Below are 18,622 nucleotides of genomic sequence, written 5' to 3' on the forward strand. Positions count from 1 at the left end.
ACCCAAAAAACTCCACCAAAAAATTGCTAGAACTGATACACAAATTCAGTCAAGTCACAGGATACAAAATCAACGTATAGAAATCTGTTGCACTTCTATACATCAATCATAAAGCAGCAGAAAGAGAAATCAAGGAATCAATCCCATTTACAATTGCACGAAAAATAATAAGATATCTAGAAATCAACCTAACTAGGGGTGCCTGGGTAGCTCAGTTGGGTAAGCGGCCGACTTTGGCTCAGGTCATGATCACGAGGTTTGTGGGTTCGAGCCCCACGTGGGGTTCTGTGCTGACAGCTCAGAGCCTGGAGCCTATTTCAGATTCTGCGTCTCCCTCTCTCTCTGCCCCTCCCTCCCTCATGCTCTGTCTCTCTCCGTCTCAAAAATAAATAAAACAAAAAAAAATTAAAAAAAAAAGAAAAACCTAACTAAAGTGAAAGACCTATACTCTGAAAATTATAAAACACTGATGAAAGAAACTGAAGATGACAAAAGAATGAAAAAACAGGGGCGCCTGAGTGGTTGTCAGCTGGGCGCCCAACTCTTGATTTTTGCTCAAGTCACCATCTCACAGTTGTAGGATCAAGCCCTACATCAGTCTCCATACTGAGCATTGAGCCTGCTTAAGATTTTCTCTCTCCGTCTCTCTCCACCCCTCTCCCCCGCTAGTGCTCTCTCTCGCGCGCTCTCTCTCTCAAAATAAATTTTAAAAATTAGAAAAGAAACCTTCTACAATGGAAAAAAAAAAGAAAAAAACACTCCATACTCATGGATTAGAATATTGTTAAAATGTCTATACTGCCTAAAAGCAATCTACACAATTTAACACCTATCAAAACACCACCAGCATTTTTCACACAGCTAGAACAAACAACCCTAAAATTTATATAGAGCCACAAAAGACCCAGATAGCCAAAGAAATCTTGAAAAAGAAAAACTAAGCTGGAGGCATCACAATTCTGGACTTCAAGCTATATTAGAAACCTGTAGTGAGTATGGGCCTGGCACAAAATAGACACATAGATGAATGGAACAATAGAAAACTCAGAAATGAACCCACAACTATATGGTCAACTGACTTTCAACAAAGAAAGAACGAATATCCCATGGGACTAAGACAGTCTCTTCAACAAAAGGGGTTGGGAAAACTGGACAGCAACATGCAGAAGAATGACACTGGACCACTTTTTTACACCATACACAAAAATAAATTCAAAATGGATATAATACTTACCTATGTGTGAAAGAGGAAACCATCAAAGTTCTAGAGAAGAACACAAACAGTAACCTCTTTGACAGGGGCCAGGCGGTAGCAACTTCTTACTAGATGCATCTCTTGAGGCAAGGGAAACAAAAGCAAAAATAAAGTATTGGGACTTCATCAAGAAAAAAAAACTTCTGCATAACAAAGGAAATCTCTGCAATGAGAGAAGATAACAGTATTTGCAAATGACATACTTGATAAAGGGTTACTATCTAAAATATACAAAGAACTTGTGTGCCTGGGTGGCTCAGTCAGTTGAGCTTCCGACTTCGGTTCAGGTCATGGTCCTGCATTTCATGAGCTGGAGCCCCACATCAGGCTCACTGCTGACAGCCTGTCAGTGCAGAGCCTGCTTCGGATCCACTATTCTCCTCTCTCTGCTCCTCCCCAGCTTGTGCTCTCCCCCAAAATAAATATTTTTTAAAAAATAAATAAAATAAAATATATAAAGAACTTATAAAACCCAACACCCAAAAAAACAAATAATCCTGTTGAAAAACAGGCAGAAGGCCTTAATAGAAATTATTTCCAACGAAGACATACAAATAGCTAACAGACACACGAAAAGATGCTCAATATCACTCATCAGGGAAAAGAAATCAAAACTACGGTATCATCTCACCAATCACAAAGGCTAAAATTAACACAGGTAACAACAGGTGTTGACAAGGAAGCATAGAAAGTGGAAACCTCTTACACTGTTTATGGATTGCAAACTGGTACAGCCACTTGGGAAAACAGTATGAAAGTTCCTCAGAAAGTTAAAAATAGAACTATCTTGGGGCATCTGGGTGGCTCAGTCAACCAGTTGAGTGTCCAACTCTCGATTTCAGCTCAGATCATGATCTCACGGTTCATGGGTTCAAGCCCCACATCGGGCTTGTACATTAAGTGTTCTGCTAAAACTACTGTAATTTGGGGGTGCCTAGATGGCTCAGTTGCTTAAATGTCCAACTCTTAACTTCAGCGCAGGTCATGATCTTATAGTTCATGAGTTTGAGCCCTGCATTGAGCTCTGTGCAGACAGTGTGGAGCCTGCTTGGAATTCTCTCACTCCCTCTCTCTACCCCACCTCTGCTCGTGCTGTCTCTGTCTCTTTCAAACTATATAAATAAACTCAAAACAAAACAATATATAGATAGATAGATAGATAGATAGAACCATACTATGATCCAGCCAATTGCACTATTGGGTATTTACTCAAAGGATACAAAAAAACACTGATTCAAAAAGATACATGCACGCTGATGTTTAGAGCAGCATTATCAACAATAGCCAAATTATGGGAAAACCCCAAATGTCTATCAACTGATAAATGAATAAAGAACAGATGGAATATTACCCCACTCCACAAAAAAATAAAATGGAGTCTTGCCATTTGCAACAACATGGATGGAACTAGAGGGTATCATGCTAAGCAAATTAAGTCAGTCAGAGAAAGACAAATACCATATGATTTCACTCATATGTGGAATTTAAGAAACAAAATAGATAAACATGTGGAAAAAAAGAGAAAGGCAAACCTGGAAACACGACTCTTTTGGGGGGTGGGGAGTTGAGAACCATATGTGCCCCATCTTTCTAATTTTTTTTTAATTTTTTAAATTTATTTTGAGAGACAGTGAGCAGGGGAGGGGCAGAGAAAGAAGGAGAAAGGGAATCCTAAGAGCTTGATCTCACAAATCTTGAGATTATGACCTGAGTCAATATCAATAGTCAGATGCTTAACTAACTGACTGGGCCATCCAGATGCCCCAGAAACAGATTCTTAAGTATAAAGGACAAAATGAGAGTTATTGGAAGGGAGGTAGATGGCAGAATGTGTTAAATAGATGATGGGTATTAAGGAGGGTATCTGTGATGAGCACTGAGTATTCTATGTAAGTGATGAATCACTAAATTCTACATTCAAAACTAATATTACACTGTACATTAACTAAGTGGAATTTAACAAAAACTTGTAAAATAAAAAATTAAAATAAAAAATACATAAAAATTTGGAAATCTGAAAAAGATTAGAGGACCATATCAAAACATTTCCACAATTTTGTAAGATGTTACCATTGGGGAGAATTCAGTAAACAATACACAGGTTATCTGAAATAATACAATTTCTTATAACTAAATGTGTATCCACAATTATTTCAATATAAAAGTTTAATTTTTTTTTTTTAGTGTTTTATTTTTGAGAGAGAGAAACAGCATGAGCAGGGGAGGGTCAGAGAGAGAGGGAGACACAGAATCCGAAGACAGGCTCCAGGCTCTGAGCTAGCTGTCAGCACAGAGCCCGACGTGGGGCTCGAACCCACGAATTGTGAGATCATGACCTGAGCCAAAGTCAGATGCTTAACTGAGCCACCCAGGCGCCCCTAAAAGTTTAATTTTTTAAAAATATACAGGGGCACCTCGCCTGGGTGGCTCAGTCGGTTAAGCGTCCAATTTAGGCTCAGGTCATGATCTCACGGTTCGAGGGTTTGAGCCCCACGTCAGGTTCTGTGCTGACAGCTAGCTCAGAGCCTGAAGCCTGTTTCAGATTCTGTAACTCCCTCTGTCTCTGACCTTCCCCTGCTCATGCTCTCTCTCTCTCAGAAATAAATAAAAACATTAAAAAAATAAAAATACACAGACCGTATTTCTACGGATTAAGATCTGATTTCATTTTATTTTTTATTTAATTTTTTTTAAGTTTACGTATTTTTGATAGAGCATGAGAGCACAAGTGGGGAAGGGGCTGAGAGAGAGGGAGACAGAGAATCAAAAGTGGAAGACTAGGGGTGCCTAGGTGACTCAGTCAGTTAAGTGTCTGACTCTTGGTTTTGGCTCAGGTCATGATCTCATGGTTTTGTGAATTCAAGCCCTGTGTTGAGCTCTAGGCTGGGAGTGTAGAGCCTGCTTAGTATTCTCTCTCCTTCCCCGTCTGCTCCTCCCATACTCATGCTATCTCTGATTCTCTTAAAACAAATTAAATAACTTAAAGAAAAAGAAAAATGGGAAGATTAGAAGAGAATGAACCTTGTGCTTTCATTTAGAATTACACATATTAATAAGAATTCATGGTTTTACATACAACCACACAAACAAGTACAGAAGAATACTTACAGAAATAAGGATGTCTCTGTTTGTGACTATAAACATATACTTCCTAATTCCGTTGACTAAGAGGACCTAAAAACAATGATACCCCAATAACAATGAGCATAGGAACCAAGATTCCTTAGAAAAATGGTTGATTCCAGAGTTGGGTGAAAACAAAACAAGATGTGCCTAATACATATTGTGTTATGAGAAAGTAGAGCAATACTCAAAATCCCTGGGGGCATATCAACAGGACACAGGAGCCAACCCGAAGAAAAGCCCAATGGCAAACCCTCAGAGCCATTAGAACAAAATGACAGTATTAGATTATAACCAAAAGATAAAATTAAGTATCAATGAGTCCATACTAATTAACAAATATTTAATTAAATAAATTAAATGGGGGGAAGGCACAGCTATTCCTTACAGACTTCCAATTATTAAACATAGAAGGAATAATGGAAATCCTAAATAACCTTGAAATAAACACTAATATAATCATTGTGGCAGGTTAAGAGGCATGGATGGATAATTTTAGTGGGTAAAAGTATGATTAGAAATATGATATATGCAAAATCTCAAAACAGATCCCCACAAGATACACATGAAACTGAAAGGAAAAAAAAGGCAACTTTACAGTGGAAAACCTTTGTAATACTTTATTTTTTCATTGTTCTGTTTAAAAATTTTTAATACCATTACAGTTAATACACAATGTTATATTACTGTCAGGTGTATATTCAACAATTCTAAGATCATTCAGTACTTATCACAGTAAGCACACTTAATCACCATCACCTATTTCACCCTTCCCCCCCATCTCTCCTCTGGTAACCATCAGTTTGTTCTCTGCAGCTAAGAGTCTGTTTTGTGGTTTGTCTCCTTTTTTAAATTTTTAAAAAATGTTTATTTATTTTTGAGAGCATGCACGCATGTGAACAGGAGTGGGGGAGGGGCAGAGAGAGGAAGACACAGAATCCGAAACAGGCTCCAGGCTCCTACCTGTCAGCACAGTGCCCGATATAGGGCTCGAACCCATGAACCACAGGATCATGACCTGAGCCAAAGCAGATGCTTAACGGACTGAGCCACCCAGGCATCCTGGTTTGGTTTTTGTTGTTCATCTCTTTTATTTCTTAAATTCCACACATGAGTGAAATCATACATTATTTGTCTTTCTCTTACTTATTTCATTTAGCATAATACTTGCTAGATACACCCGTGTTGTTGCAAATGCAAAGATTTCATTCTTTTTCATGGCTGAGTAATATTCCATTGTATACATATACCACATCTTCTTGATAACTCTGGTACACTTTAAATTTTTTTTTAATGTTTTATTTATTTCTAGGAGAGAGAGACAGACAGCGTGAGCAGGGGAGGGTCAGAGACAGAGGGAGTGACAGACTCTGAAACAGGCTCCAGGCTCTGCGCTGGCAGTCAGCACAGAGCCCGACGCGGGGCTCAAACCTACGAACCGTGAGATCATGACCTAAGCGAAAGTCGGACGCTTAACCGACTAAGCCACCCAGGCGTCCCAACTTTGGTACACTTTAACCAAGAGGTGAAAGTTAACATCACATGTATTATAAGACATATTGACAACATGTACAGTATGATACACAGAGAATGGCACAGCACTACTTCTGCATTACGTGAATTAAATCATGAAAAATGCCAACAAGATGACAGTTCTTGGAACTTTCTGATAAAGACCTTAAAATAACTATTATAAAAATGCTGAGATAGCAACCATAAACATTCTTGCAATAAATATTGAAAGTGAAAATCTTGTCAATAAATAGGATATCAAAAAAAGTAAAAATTTCAAAGTTAAAAATACAGTAACTAAAATAAAAAAGTAAATAAATGGACAGACTCAACAGCACAATGGAGTATGACAAAGGAGCTTAAAGAGATAAATAGAAACCATCCAATGCTTACAGAGAAAATACTGAGCACAAATGTACAAAGGCTCAGGGAACTATGAGACAATAATAGAAGGATAAGAGAAAGAGTATAGGACTGAAAATATTTGAATAAATTAATGCCTGAAAACTTTCTAAAGTTTCCAATAGACACAGACCTACAGATTCAAGTAACTAAGAAAGTTCAAAAGAGATAAAGAAATCCAAAGCCAGATATATCATAGTAAAATTGCCAAAAAGTGAAGCCAAAGAGTTAAATAAGCAGTTAGAAAAAAAGTAAAATGTTACCACATAGAAAAATCATGATTCAATTAACTGATTTCCCATCAGAAACCAGGGAAGTCCAAAGGAAGTGGTGCACATGTTTAAATGGCTGAAAGAAAGGGAATATTAGCCTAAAGTAATCTATCCCAAAAAATTACTTGTAGGAATGAAAATATAAGACATTCTCAGATGATAGAAAACTAAGAATATATAGCCCCTGAGATCTTCTCCAAAAAAAACACTAAAATAAGTTCTTCATGTAGAAGGGAAACACCAGAAGGAAACCTGAATCATCAAGAATAAAGAGTAACAGAAATATTTATCTGGATAATGCAATAGATTATTTATCTCTCTTGAATTTTGAATTCTTTAAAATCGTTTTGGAGTTGAAAACAAAAGATATGAACATCTGATAGTTTTCAATGTATACCAATGCAATATATGACATTATAGCATAAAAGAGAGAGTTAAGGGACCAAAAGATGTTAAGATTTCTACATTCCAAATTAGACGGTAAAACAGACAGTGAAACTTAAATAAGTATTGTATAACTCATAAAGCAAACACTCAAAAAGGCTATATAAAAAGATATAGTCAAAATGGGGGTGGGGGAGGGGAAGAGGGTGATAGGCATGGAGGAGGGCACTTGTGGTGATGAGCACTGGGTGTTATATGGAAACCAACTTGACAATGAACTATTAAAATATATAAATAAAAAAATAAAAACCTTCACAGCATAAATAAATAAATAAATGGAAAACTAAAAAGTATTCAAATAACTGAAAAGAAGGCAGAAAGGGGGTAGGGGAAGAAAGAGAAACAAAAAAGGAACAAAGAAAAAACAAAGAATAAAGTAGTAAACCTAAATCCAAACATAACATATCAATATATACATTAAATATAAATTGCCTAAGCACTAAAACTCAAACACAGAAATTGCCAGAATGACCAAAAAAAGAGAGAGAGAAAGAAAGAAAAAAGAAAAGAAAAAGCCTAAACCATGACACAATATCATGTCTACAAGAAACAGACTTCAGATATATTGATATAGGCAGACTAAAAGTAAAGGAATGAGAAAATACACATCATGCAAACACCAACCAAACAACAGGACTGGCTATATTATAAATTAAATGCAAAAACGGATTTCAGAGCAAAGAAAATTACCGGGGGTAATGAGGGGAATTACATATGATTAAAGGGTCAATCCAACCAGAAGTCACAACAATGACAAATGTATATGTACCTAGTAGAGCTTCATAATACATGAAATAAAAACTGACAAAAGAAATACAAACCAATAAGTATAAAGACTTAAACACGTCTCTGTGAGTAGTAGACAGAATTAACAAGTATAAAATCAGCAAGGGTATAGAAGACTAAACAAGATTATACCAACCAACGAAATCTTTTCAGTGCTTATAAACACTCAATCCAACAACAGCTGGATTCACATTCTTTTTAAGTACATATGGAACACTCACATAAAGCAAAGCTTAACATACATAGAAAAATTCAAAGTATACAAAGTATTATCCAAACTGTAATATAACTAATCTAGAAATTAATAACGGGAATATGATGGCAAGCTCTCTCGCCATCTTAAAATTTTAAAACCAGGGGCGCCTGGGTGGCTCAGTCGGTTGAGTATCTGACTGTTGTTCAGGTCATGATCACATGGTTTGTGGGTCTGAGCCCCGCACTGGGCTGTGTGCTGACAGCTCAGAGCCTGGAGCCTGCTTCCAATTCTGTGTCTCCCTCTCTCTCTGCTCCTCCACCACTTGTGCTCTCTCTCTTTCTCTAAAATAAACATTTAAAAAAACTATACTTTTCATTCTCAGAAGTTGAAATCTTTTTTATATCTTTCATACTTCAACTTAACATTTTCAGTCTTTCCTCTACATTTGTAATAGCTTTAAAGTCTTTAAACCATTAACTCTATCATCTATATCATTTTGGAGTCAGCTTCAATTGATAGATTTCTCTCCTCATATTTTCCAGATTTGTGCCAGCCTAATATTATTTTCTTAATCTACTTCATTCACTTTTCAAAGTAAAACTTTTGTTACCTTGCCACTCTTTTCCACCATATTGATAGTCAAAAATTACTGGCATAAAATAGTTACATAATCCAGTCCAAAAATTGGGCAGAATATCTGAATAGACATTTTTTCCAAAGACATCCAGATGGCCAACACGTACATGAAAAGATGTTCAACAATGCAAATAAAAAACCACAAAGAGATTATCACCTCACACCTATTAGAATGATTTTTATCAAAAAGAAAAGGAATGGCAAGTGTTTCTGAGGATGCAGAGACAAAGGAACACTTGTACACTGTTGGTGGGAATGTAAACTGGTAGATCCACTACTGAAAACAGTACAGAGGTTCCTCAAAAACTTAAAAATAGAACTACCATATGATCCAGCAATTCCCCTTGTGAGTACGTGTATAAAAGAATTTAAATCAGTATCTCCAAGAGATAAATGCACTTCCCTGTTCACTGTAGCATTATTTACAACAGTCAAGACACGGAAACAACGTTAAGTGTCCACTGATGGATGAATGGACGAAGTGTAGTGTATATTATACAATGAAATATCCTTCAGCCATAAAAAAAGAATGAAATCTTGCCATTTGCAACAAGTTAATGGATCTCAAATGCATTATGCTAAATGAAATAAATCAGATAGAGAAAGATAAGTACTGTATTAAGTTCCCTTATATGTAAAATCTAAACCAACAAAACCAAGCTCACAGATACAGAGAATAGACTGGTTGTTGCGAGAGGGATGGAGTGGGAGGACAAATGGGTGAAGGGGTCAAAGGCTAAAAATGAAAAAAAAGAAATTTAATACTAAAAACCTATTTGAAACTATAGCTTTGTGGCCCATATTGATGGATATAAAATAAATGTATGAAATAACATTAAAAAGTGACATATAAAATGGTATTTTTAAGACAAATTGATTAAACTACACAGAATGCTTATGTGTACATTAGCAAAGAGATTAGTTTGAATAAAAATGGTTTCATATTTATCATCTTTGGTGTATTTAAATTTGGAAAGAAATCAGAATGAAGCAAGGGATGTGCAGAAAGTTCTAATACAAAAAAAAAATTATTTGCATAAGACAGTTGTAGTTTTCCTCATATATCAGTCACCAATATTTTTGTTGAGTGTGCTTTTATCTCTGCCTTTCAAATGGGCAAAATGGTTACATGCAAAAAGAATATATTTATTCCATGTTTAAGAGAAATGCTATAGCATAAAATATTTTCTCAAATTACTGTTGATGAGGCAATGGTGGTAACATAATATAGAGTAACAAGTACAGGGATATTTGTTTAAACTAAGGGTAGGAGCACCTGGGTGGCTCAGTCAGTTAAGCATCAGACTCTTGGTTTCAGCTCAGGTCATGATCTTGAGGTTCATGGGTGTGAGTCCCATGTCGGGCTCCATGCTGGCAGAGGAAGGAGCCTGCTTTGGATTCTCTATCTCCCTCTCTCTCTGCCCCACCACTGCTCTCTCTCTCTCTTTCTCAAAATAAATAAACATTAAAAAAATAATAATAAATTAAGGGTAAGCAAACACTTTCAATACAAGTCAGTAAGGGGCACCTGGGTAGCTCAGTCGGTTAAGCGTCCAACTCTTGATTTTGGCTCAAGCCATGATCTCATAGTTCATGAGCTCAAGCCCCATGTGGGGCACTCTGCTGACAGCACAGAGCCTGCTTTGGATCCTCTGTCTCCTGTCTCCCTGCCTCTGCCCCTCCCCCACTCTATCTTTTCTCTACCTCTCTCAAAAATAAACATTAAAAAAAGAGTCAGTAAATATTTTAGTCTTTGCAGGCCACATGGACATTGTCTTACTCAATTTTGTTGTAGAATAAAAGTAACCATAGACAATACATATGCAGGTAAATATAACTGTATACCAGTAAAACTACTTATGCACACTGATATTTGAACTTCACGATTTTCATGAGTTAATAAACACGATTCTGCTTGTATATTTTAAAACCACTTAAAAATGTGAAACTACTCATAGTTTGCCAGTTATACAAAGTCAGGCAACAGGCCCAATTTCACCAACAAACCACACCTTGAAGAACTTTAGGAAGAACTGAAATCATAGGGGTTGTTCTCCAACACGATGGAATTTTGTTTTTAATTTCTCTTTAATGTTATTTTTTGAGAGACAGAAAGAGCGAGTGGGGGAGGGACAGAAAGAGAGGGAGACAGAAGGTGAAGCAGGCTCCAGGCTCTGAGCTGTCAGCACAGGGCCCGATGCAGGGCTTGAACCCATGAACTGCAAGATCATGACATGAGCTCAAATCCAATGCCCAACCAACTGAGCCACCCAGGTACCCCAACACAATGGAATTTTTAAAAATCAAAATTAAAAGAGAAATTCAGGATTCCAAATAGTTGGAAATTACACAATACATTTCTAAATTACCCATGAATCTAAGAAGAAATCACAATCAAAATTAATTAATAGAAATTACTGTGAACTGAATTATAATGAAATAACAAGTCAAAATGTATGACATGAGAGGACAACACCAAAAATGGTAGACTAAGGAGCTCGTAGGATCCATCCTTCCACTGAAATTATTAAGCTGGCAAAAAATGTAAAAATCTTTTTTAGAACTCCAGAACCTAATCAAAAACTTACTATAATCAGGACAGTGGTTAATGAAGAAAAGGGCTGCCATTTTGTCATTTTTAAAAAAAATTTTTTTAATGTTTTATTTATTTCTGAGAGAGAGAGAGAGAGAGAGACAGCATGCGCAAAGGAGGGTCAGAGAGAGAGGGGAGATACAGAATCTGAAGCAGACTCCAGGCTCTGTCAGCACAGAGCCTGACGCGGGGCTCGAACCCATGAACTGTGAGATTAAGACCTGAGCTGAAGTCGGATGCTTAACAGACTGAGCCACCCAGGGGCCCTGCCATTTTGTCATTTAAGGAAATCTTATCAGGCCACTGCCTGACAACTAAGATAATGGAATGGACACTTTAGTGATTACATATAATAAGGCAAATAGTCTGCAAAAATCATTTAGAAAAGTCATTAAACAAGTGGCGACTGCACCCCACAATAAGGAACAACACAAACCCTGGGGAGGGGGGAAATACTCTGATTTCCAAAGCCAACATACTACAAAATGCAAAGTACCTACCTTTCAAGAAAATTTTTCATTAAAAAATTATTAGGCATGTAAAGAAACAAGTATGGCCCATTCACAGAAAGAAAAAAAGTTAACAGGAAGAGTCCCTGAAGAAACCAAGACATTAGACTTCCTAGAAATATTCAACTATCATAAATATGATAAAGAGCTAACAGAAACCATGGACAAAAACTAAAGGAAACCAGGAAACAGCATATCAATAAATAGAAAATAACAATAAAGAGACAAAAATTACTGGGACGCCTGGGTGGCTCAGTCGGTTAAGTGTCCGACTTTGGCTCAGGTCATAATCTCACAGCTTTTGAGTTCAAGCAAGCCCCATGTCAGGCTCTGTGCTGACAGCTCAGAGCCTGGAGCCTGCTTCAGATTTTGTGTTTTCCTCTCTCTCTCTGCCCCTTCCCCACTCGCACTGTCTCTCTCTCCCCAAAAAATAAATAATAAAAAAACATTAAAAATTTAAAAAAAGACAAAAATTACAAAAGGAACCAAAAACCAAAAAAATCCTCTTGCTGAAAAGCACAATAACTGAAATTCAAAATTCACTGAATTTTAGAGGGGTTCAACATAAGATTTCGATAGGCCGAGAAAAAGAATTAAGTGACCATGAAGACAGGTAAATTAAGATTATCCAGTCTAGAGCACCTAGGTGGCTCAGTCAGTTGAGCGTCCAACTTCCACTCAGGTCAAGATCTCACAATTTGTGAGTTCACGTCCCACGTCAGGCTCTGTGCTGACACCTCAGAGGAGCCTAGAGCCTGCTTTGGATTCTGTGTCTCCCTCTCTCTCTTCCGCACACCCACTCACACTCTGTATCTCTCTCTCTCTCTCCCTCTCTCTCAATTTCTCTGTCTCTCAAAAATAAACAAACATTAAAAAAAATTTTTTTAAGGTTATCCTGTCTGAGTGGAAAAAGAAAAAACAAAATGAAGAAAAATGAAAAGAGCCTAACAGACATCAAGTGTACAAACATATGCAAAATGAGAGGTCCAGAACAAAATGAAAGAGGCATAGAAAATATGTGAACAGGGGCACCTGGGTGGCTCAGTCAGTTAAGCATCAGAGTCTTGATCTCAGCTCAGGTCTTGATCTCAGGGTCGTCAGTTCAAGCCCTGCCTTGGGTCCTACGCTGGGTTCCATAATGGGTATGAAGCCTACTTAAAAAACAAAAACAAAAAAGAATATTTGAACAGTGGCCAATCTATGTATCTTAAAAAATTTAATGAACCACAAAGAGAATAAACCCAAAGAGATGCATATTGAGATGTAGTTTATTCAAACTGTTGAAAGTCCCCCAAAAAGAGAGAATCCTAAAAGCAAGAAAAGAGAAATATCCCATCATCAGAAGCTGAAGGCAGTAGAATGAAATATTTACAGTGCTGAAAGAAAAAAGCTGTCAACCAACAAATCTATCTGACAAAAATATCTTTCAAAAAGAAAAGAAAGAGAACAATTTATAGCATGACAGCATGAGGAGCTCAAGTGACCTGTTGCTCTCCACTGAAGCTGATGAAAACTATTTTTTAAAGCCATTTAAAGCCTCTGGAAACTGATTTAAGGACAAAGGGCAAATGAAGAAACCTACATTCAAAAATTCACCAAGAATGAGTTTGTATTTGAACCGAGACCACACCCTTTTTCTCTCTCCCATCCCAGCTCAAGGAAGACTCTCCACTAGAGACTCCTGCAACCAAGAACACAGAATGCCCAGTTGCCTGTTACTAGGGCTGAGTCCTAGACAAGTGTGGGTGAGAGGAAGGGGTTCCAGCCCTTCCTGCGCCGCACCTCCCCCCACCCGACAGAAAGTATACTTTATTGGGTGTGGTGCACGGAAAAGACTGGGGCCCTAATCATCCTTGCCTTGGGTTGTGAGGAGAGAAAAGCAAACTCAGACGACCTGTGGCTGCACCCTTCCCTCAAAAAGTACTAATGTCACTCAGAGAGAAATTTGCCACTGTTCCACCCCACCTCAGAGCTTCTGTTTGAAAGAAGAAGCAGACATTAAAACAGATAGCTCTTAATTTCTTCCCAAAGGGACTGATTTCATTTGCAAGAGCTTGGAGAAAAGTCAAGCCTAGAGGAGTCCTGAAAAAACACTGACGCTATAGCCAAAGCCAAATAGCCCATTCAAAATACAGAGGCTAAACTGTAGGTAAACTAGTTTGCAGGAGAGAACTGGAGACTAAAACAACTGGGAGGAGCCCTCCTGGGGTCACAACAAATATCAAACACTAAGTTTAGAAACTATTTCTTCAAAGGACCCACATTTTGACTGGATTTGCTTTAAGTAGTTTATGCCCCAGGGCATTGTGGAAAACAATTAATTAGTTCCTGGAGGAAGTGGATCTTGGCTGCTGGGTGTGGTCAGGGAAAGACAGTCCTAACAAAACTAGCTATCCCAGGGTGACTGGGAGAATATTCAAATTGCCCCTCCCTAAGGACCAACATCAGAGGACTAACCTTGTGGGAAAGAAGACTACAATGAGATACCACTTCACACCCACTAGGATGGCTAGAATTGGATGAAGTCAGATGATGATGGTTGGTGAGAATGCAGACAAGTTAGAGCCCTCAAATACCGATGCTGTGAATGTAAAACGGTGCAGCCACTTTGGAAAAAAGTCTGGCAGTTTCTCAAACATAGATGCCATATGACCCAGCAAAAACACTCTTAAACATATACCTAGAGAAATGAATACATGTGTCTAGAAAGAAATTTGTACGTGAATGTTTCAGCAGAATTATTTTTAATAGCCAAAGACAGTAACAACCTAAATATCCATCAATAAATGAATGCATAAACAAAATATCCATAATGTGGAACATTACTCAGCCATAAATGGAATGGAGTATTGATACATGCTACAACATGGATAAACCTTGAAGCATTATGCTAAGTGGAAGAGGCCAATCACAACAGACTACATATTTTATGATTCCATTCACACAGAATGTTCAAAACTGGGAAATCTATAGAGACACAAAGTAGATCAGTGGTTGCCTAGGGCTGAGCCGGTAGGGTTCAAAGGGGTATGGGGTTATGGCTAAAGTGCAAGGACTTCTTAGGGTGATGAAAATATTGTAAAATGACTGTAGTGATGGTTGCACATATACTGAAAACCAATGAACTTTAACCAAACCAATACACTTTAAACAGGTAATTGATGTGTGAACTATATTTCAATATATCCATCAAAAGAAATGAAAAGAGAAATTAAAACATTTCCAAATAAAAAAATCTGAGGGAGTTCACTCCTAATAGATTTACCCTACAAGTACTATGAAAGGGAGTTCTAACTCAAAAGTATATGAAGAAGTAAAAGACATGGGTAAAGATAGAGACATAGGAAAACATAAAAGCCAGTATTATTGTATTTTTGGTTTGCAACTCCTCTTTTTTTTCTATAGGACTTAAAAAGAAATGGACAATCTGATCCTAAAATTCATATGGAATTGTGAGGGGCACTGAATAGCGAAAACAAACTTGAAAAAGAAGAACAAAGGTGGGAGTGACACTTTGCAATCTTAAAACTTACTATAATCTATAATAAGCAAAACAGTGTGGTACTAGCATAAGGACAAATACAGAGACAAATGGAATGAATATGAAAGACCTGAAATAAATCTATACATCTATGGCTAATTGATATCAACAACAGTGCCAATACCATTCAATAGGGAATAAACAGTCTCTTCAACATATGGTGCTGGGTCACCTGGCTATGTGCATGTAAAAGAATGAAGTTGGACCTCACGTCATATACAAAAATTAACTCAAAATGGATCAATGACATAAATACAAGAGCTAAAACCATAGAAAATTCAAAAGAATACAAAGAGATGTATGACTTCAAGACTTTGAATTTGGCAAAGAATTCTTAGATTTGACATCAAAAGCACAAACAAGAAAAAAAATAGACATATTGAACTTAAAATTTTTAAAAACCTGTACACCAAATGACATTATCAATAGTGTGGAAAATACCTAAAGAATGGAAAAACATTTCAAATCATATATATAACAGTTCAGAATACATAAAGAATTCTTACAACTCAACAACAGCAACAACAAAAAAATACCAAAATTAAAAAATGGGCAAAGGACTTGAATAGACAGTTCTGCAGCAAAGAAAACATACAATTGTTCAACAAGGACATGAAAACATACTCCAAATCAGTCTTTACAAAAACACAAATCTAATCCATATGACATACCACTTCAAACACACGAAGATGGTTGTAATTAAATAAAAAAAAAATAAAACAGAAAATAACAAATCACTGGCAAGGAAATATGGTAATTCCGTGTTTAACCTATAGAGAAACTGCTAGTCATTTTTATTTTCCACAGAGCTGCACCATTTTATTTCCAATAACAATGTACACCAGTTCCAATTTCTCTACTTCCTTACCAACACTTATTTCCTGTTTTTGTTTTTTTTTAAACTAGATTATGCCCTAAACTTAAAAGAAATTTCAAATGGCCCCTGTTACTGTAATCCAGGTAACAGGCACTTTAAAACTCCTCTTTTTTATTTACTTTTTTTTAAATTTCTCTTCAAAATGTATTTTAAAAACTAATGTATTTAAAAAACTAATGCTGGAAGTCCACATGTCACAGAAGTTTAAGAAATGCATGGGAAATATAATCACTGTTTAAAATAATAGTTACCTCTGGGGATGAAGGAAGAGACACATTCGGGGATGGGTACACAGAGAACTTCAACTATCATGCTATTATTTTTATGTTTGGATGGTGAAAACAGAGGTTCACTCCTTTTTTTTTTTCTTTTGCATCTCTCATTGTATTATTCTTTATATGTTTGTATATCTTAAGTATTTCATAACATATGTGGAAAGCCCCCTAAAAAAGACAAAGAAAAGAAAGTCAATTTTATATTCCCTCATCACCCCTCCAACTAAAAACACAGCATACTAGATATTCTGTAACTTGCTTTTCTCACATCACAATCCATCATAGCATTCTCTAGATGAAAAGTGTGTGAAGAGGGGCGCCTGGGTGGCTCAGTTGGTTAAGCACCCGACTTCGGTTCAGGTCATGATCTCACGGTTTGTGGGTTCCAGCCCCGCGTCAAGCTCTGTGCTAACAGCCAGCTCAGAGCCTGGAGCCTGCTTCAGATTCTGTGTCTACCTCTCACTCTGACCCTCCCCTGCGCAAGCTGTCTCTCTCTCCCTCTCAGAAATAAATAAAAACATTAAAAAAAAAAAAGTGTGTGAAGAGGTAAATCTGTTTCCACAGCTGCAAAATATTCGTAATATGAATGTCCCACAATTTATTCACACATTCGATAGATGGATATACAGGCTGTTTTCAGTTACTCCTCATAAAAATAAAGCTGCAAATGTTTTTCGGTCTTCCCACAAATATGTTACGCTTACCATTAACATATTTTCACCAAGAAATTTGAACATGAAAAACCTAGCTCTTTTCTCAATGAATAATCAAGGTAATAATCCACAAAATAATGTTAACAATTCCCCAAGAGATTACCTGTACGTACGTACACACACACACACACACACACACACACACCTCTGAAAAGAACGTGCTTCCAGAACAAATGTATGCCTAGAAGTCTTCATCTGAGACCTATAGAAAGGACACACAAAAAAATTTTAAATCCAGCCCATAAGTATGTTACGTAAGCTGATTAGTTTATCAAAACAACGTTTACCTGCGAAATACAGCACGAAGGAAATAAGGAAAAGTAGGTCCAACAGGTTAGGGTGTTCCTGAAAGCGTTCTGGGGCCGGCGTGGTGTCAATAAAAACCCATTTAAACAAGGAAAAACGAGAAGAAAACGGCTCAGAATCCCTCCTACGAGCTAGTATCCGCAACCGTCTAGCTTCATCAGTGGTGGTAAGGTGACTAAAGAAAGAGAAATTATTCCCTGATATTTTAAACAAAGGCAAGAGAGTAAAATGAAAAGCAGGCCAGCTCCTCCCCCCACTCAGGCAGGCCACGCCATCCCCAAGTGTGCAGCCTTACTAACGGACACTTTTCTGGCTGACGTGAAGCTCAGCACTCACCACAAAAGAAAATATTAGCGAGTTTCTGTACTTTCCTTAATAGATTTGTCCATTGGCCGTTTTCCACACCTAGTACTCAGGCAGTACTTTTCCTCCGTACGAACGCCGCCATCTTAGGTCTTAGATGAGCCCTAGGGGATAGGGCGCTAAAAGCCTGGAGTGGGCGTCACAGCCAAATAGGTCCCGCGCCCAACCGCCGTGCACTGCTCAAATGGCTCCGCCGGCAACGTGACCCAGCCTTACTGTGGCCCCTCCCCCAAGATTCCAGACTGCTTGCTCTCCCTCTCTATCTGCCTTTATTTTCATCGGAATTGCTTCATTTTTCGTCCTTTTCTTTCTTTTTTCATTTTCCTTCCCAAATTTCTTTTACCTTGCCTCAATTCCTTTCTTCTTTCTACATTTCTAGATGTCTCCCATTCTTCTCTACTTTCAGTTTCCTCACAAGTGTAGGGCATTTTATAATAGACAAAACTGTATTGCTGTTATTTTACCAAATGATTACAACTTTGTAAGGTAAGCTTGGGGACTGAATTTCCCAATTTTATAAATAAGGGAACTAAAGCCCAGACATGGTGAACCAGTTTTCCAAAAGCTTCCACACCTAGTAAGTGTGAAAGGGAACAGAACATAGTTCTTTTTGCTCCGGTGAGCCTCGTGCTACTAGAGATCACGGTGTACTTCATCCAACTAATTGAAAAAATGGGAAAATTGAAGACAGAAAAAGGAAGGGTTTGGGCCTAACTTCATACATTAAGTCAGTGACAAAACTGGAATCAAAACAATCTGCTTCCTTGTTTAATTCTGTAACAGAAAGCATCTTCTTAAAGAGGTTGGGATGCTGTTCTC

The 18,622-nt window shown here is 37.5% G+C and overlaps 1 long non-coding RNA gene across 6 annotated transcripts; it reads right to left on the reverse strand.

Moving 5' to 3' along the window:
- Positions 1–1,302: 1,302 nt before the first annotated feature.
- On the reverse strand, positions 1,303–17,910 carry LOC120224131. 6 transcript variants are annotated; one of them, XR_005526481.1, is made up of 5 exons: positions 17,777–17,910; positions 17,422–17,490; positions 17,280–17,336; positions 16,398–16,589; positions 1,303–1,335 (listed from the first exon to the last, which is right to left on the reverse strand). It is a non-coding gene; the product is annotated as an uncharacterized LOC120224131 (long non-coding RNA). The 6 variants fall into 6 exon arrangements; XR_005526478.1 differs by having other exon boundaries at positions 17,422–17,615; XR_005526479.1 differs by having other exon boundaries at positions 17,238–17,336; positions 17,422–17,615.
- Between the last annotated feature and the right edge of the window lie 712 nt (positions 17,911–18,622).

Source organism: Hyaena hyaena, unplaced genomic scaffold, assembly GCF_003009895.1.
Source record: "Hyaena hyaena isolate Hyena2069 unplaced genomic scaffold, ASM300989v1 scaffold_1115, whole genome shotgun sequence".
NCBI lineage: Eukaryota > Metazoa > Chordata > Mammalia > Carnivora > Hyaenidae > Hyaena > Hyaena hyaena.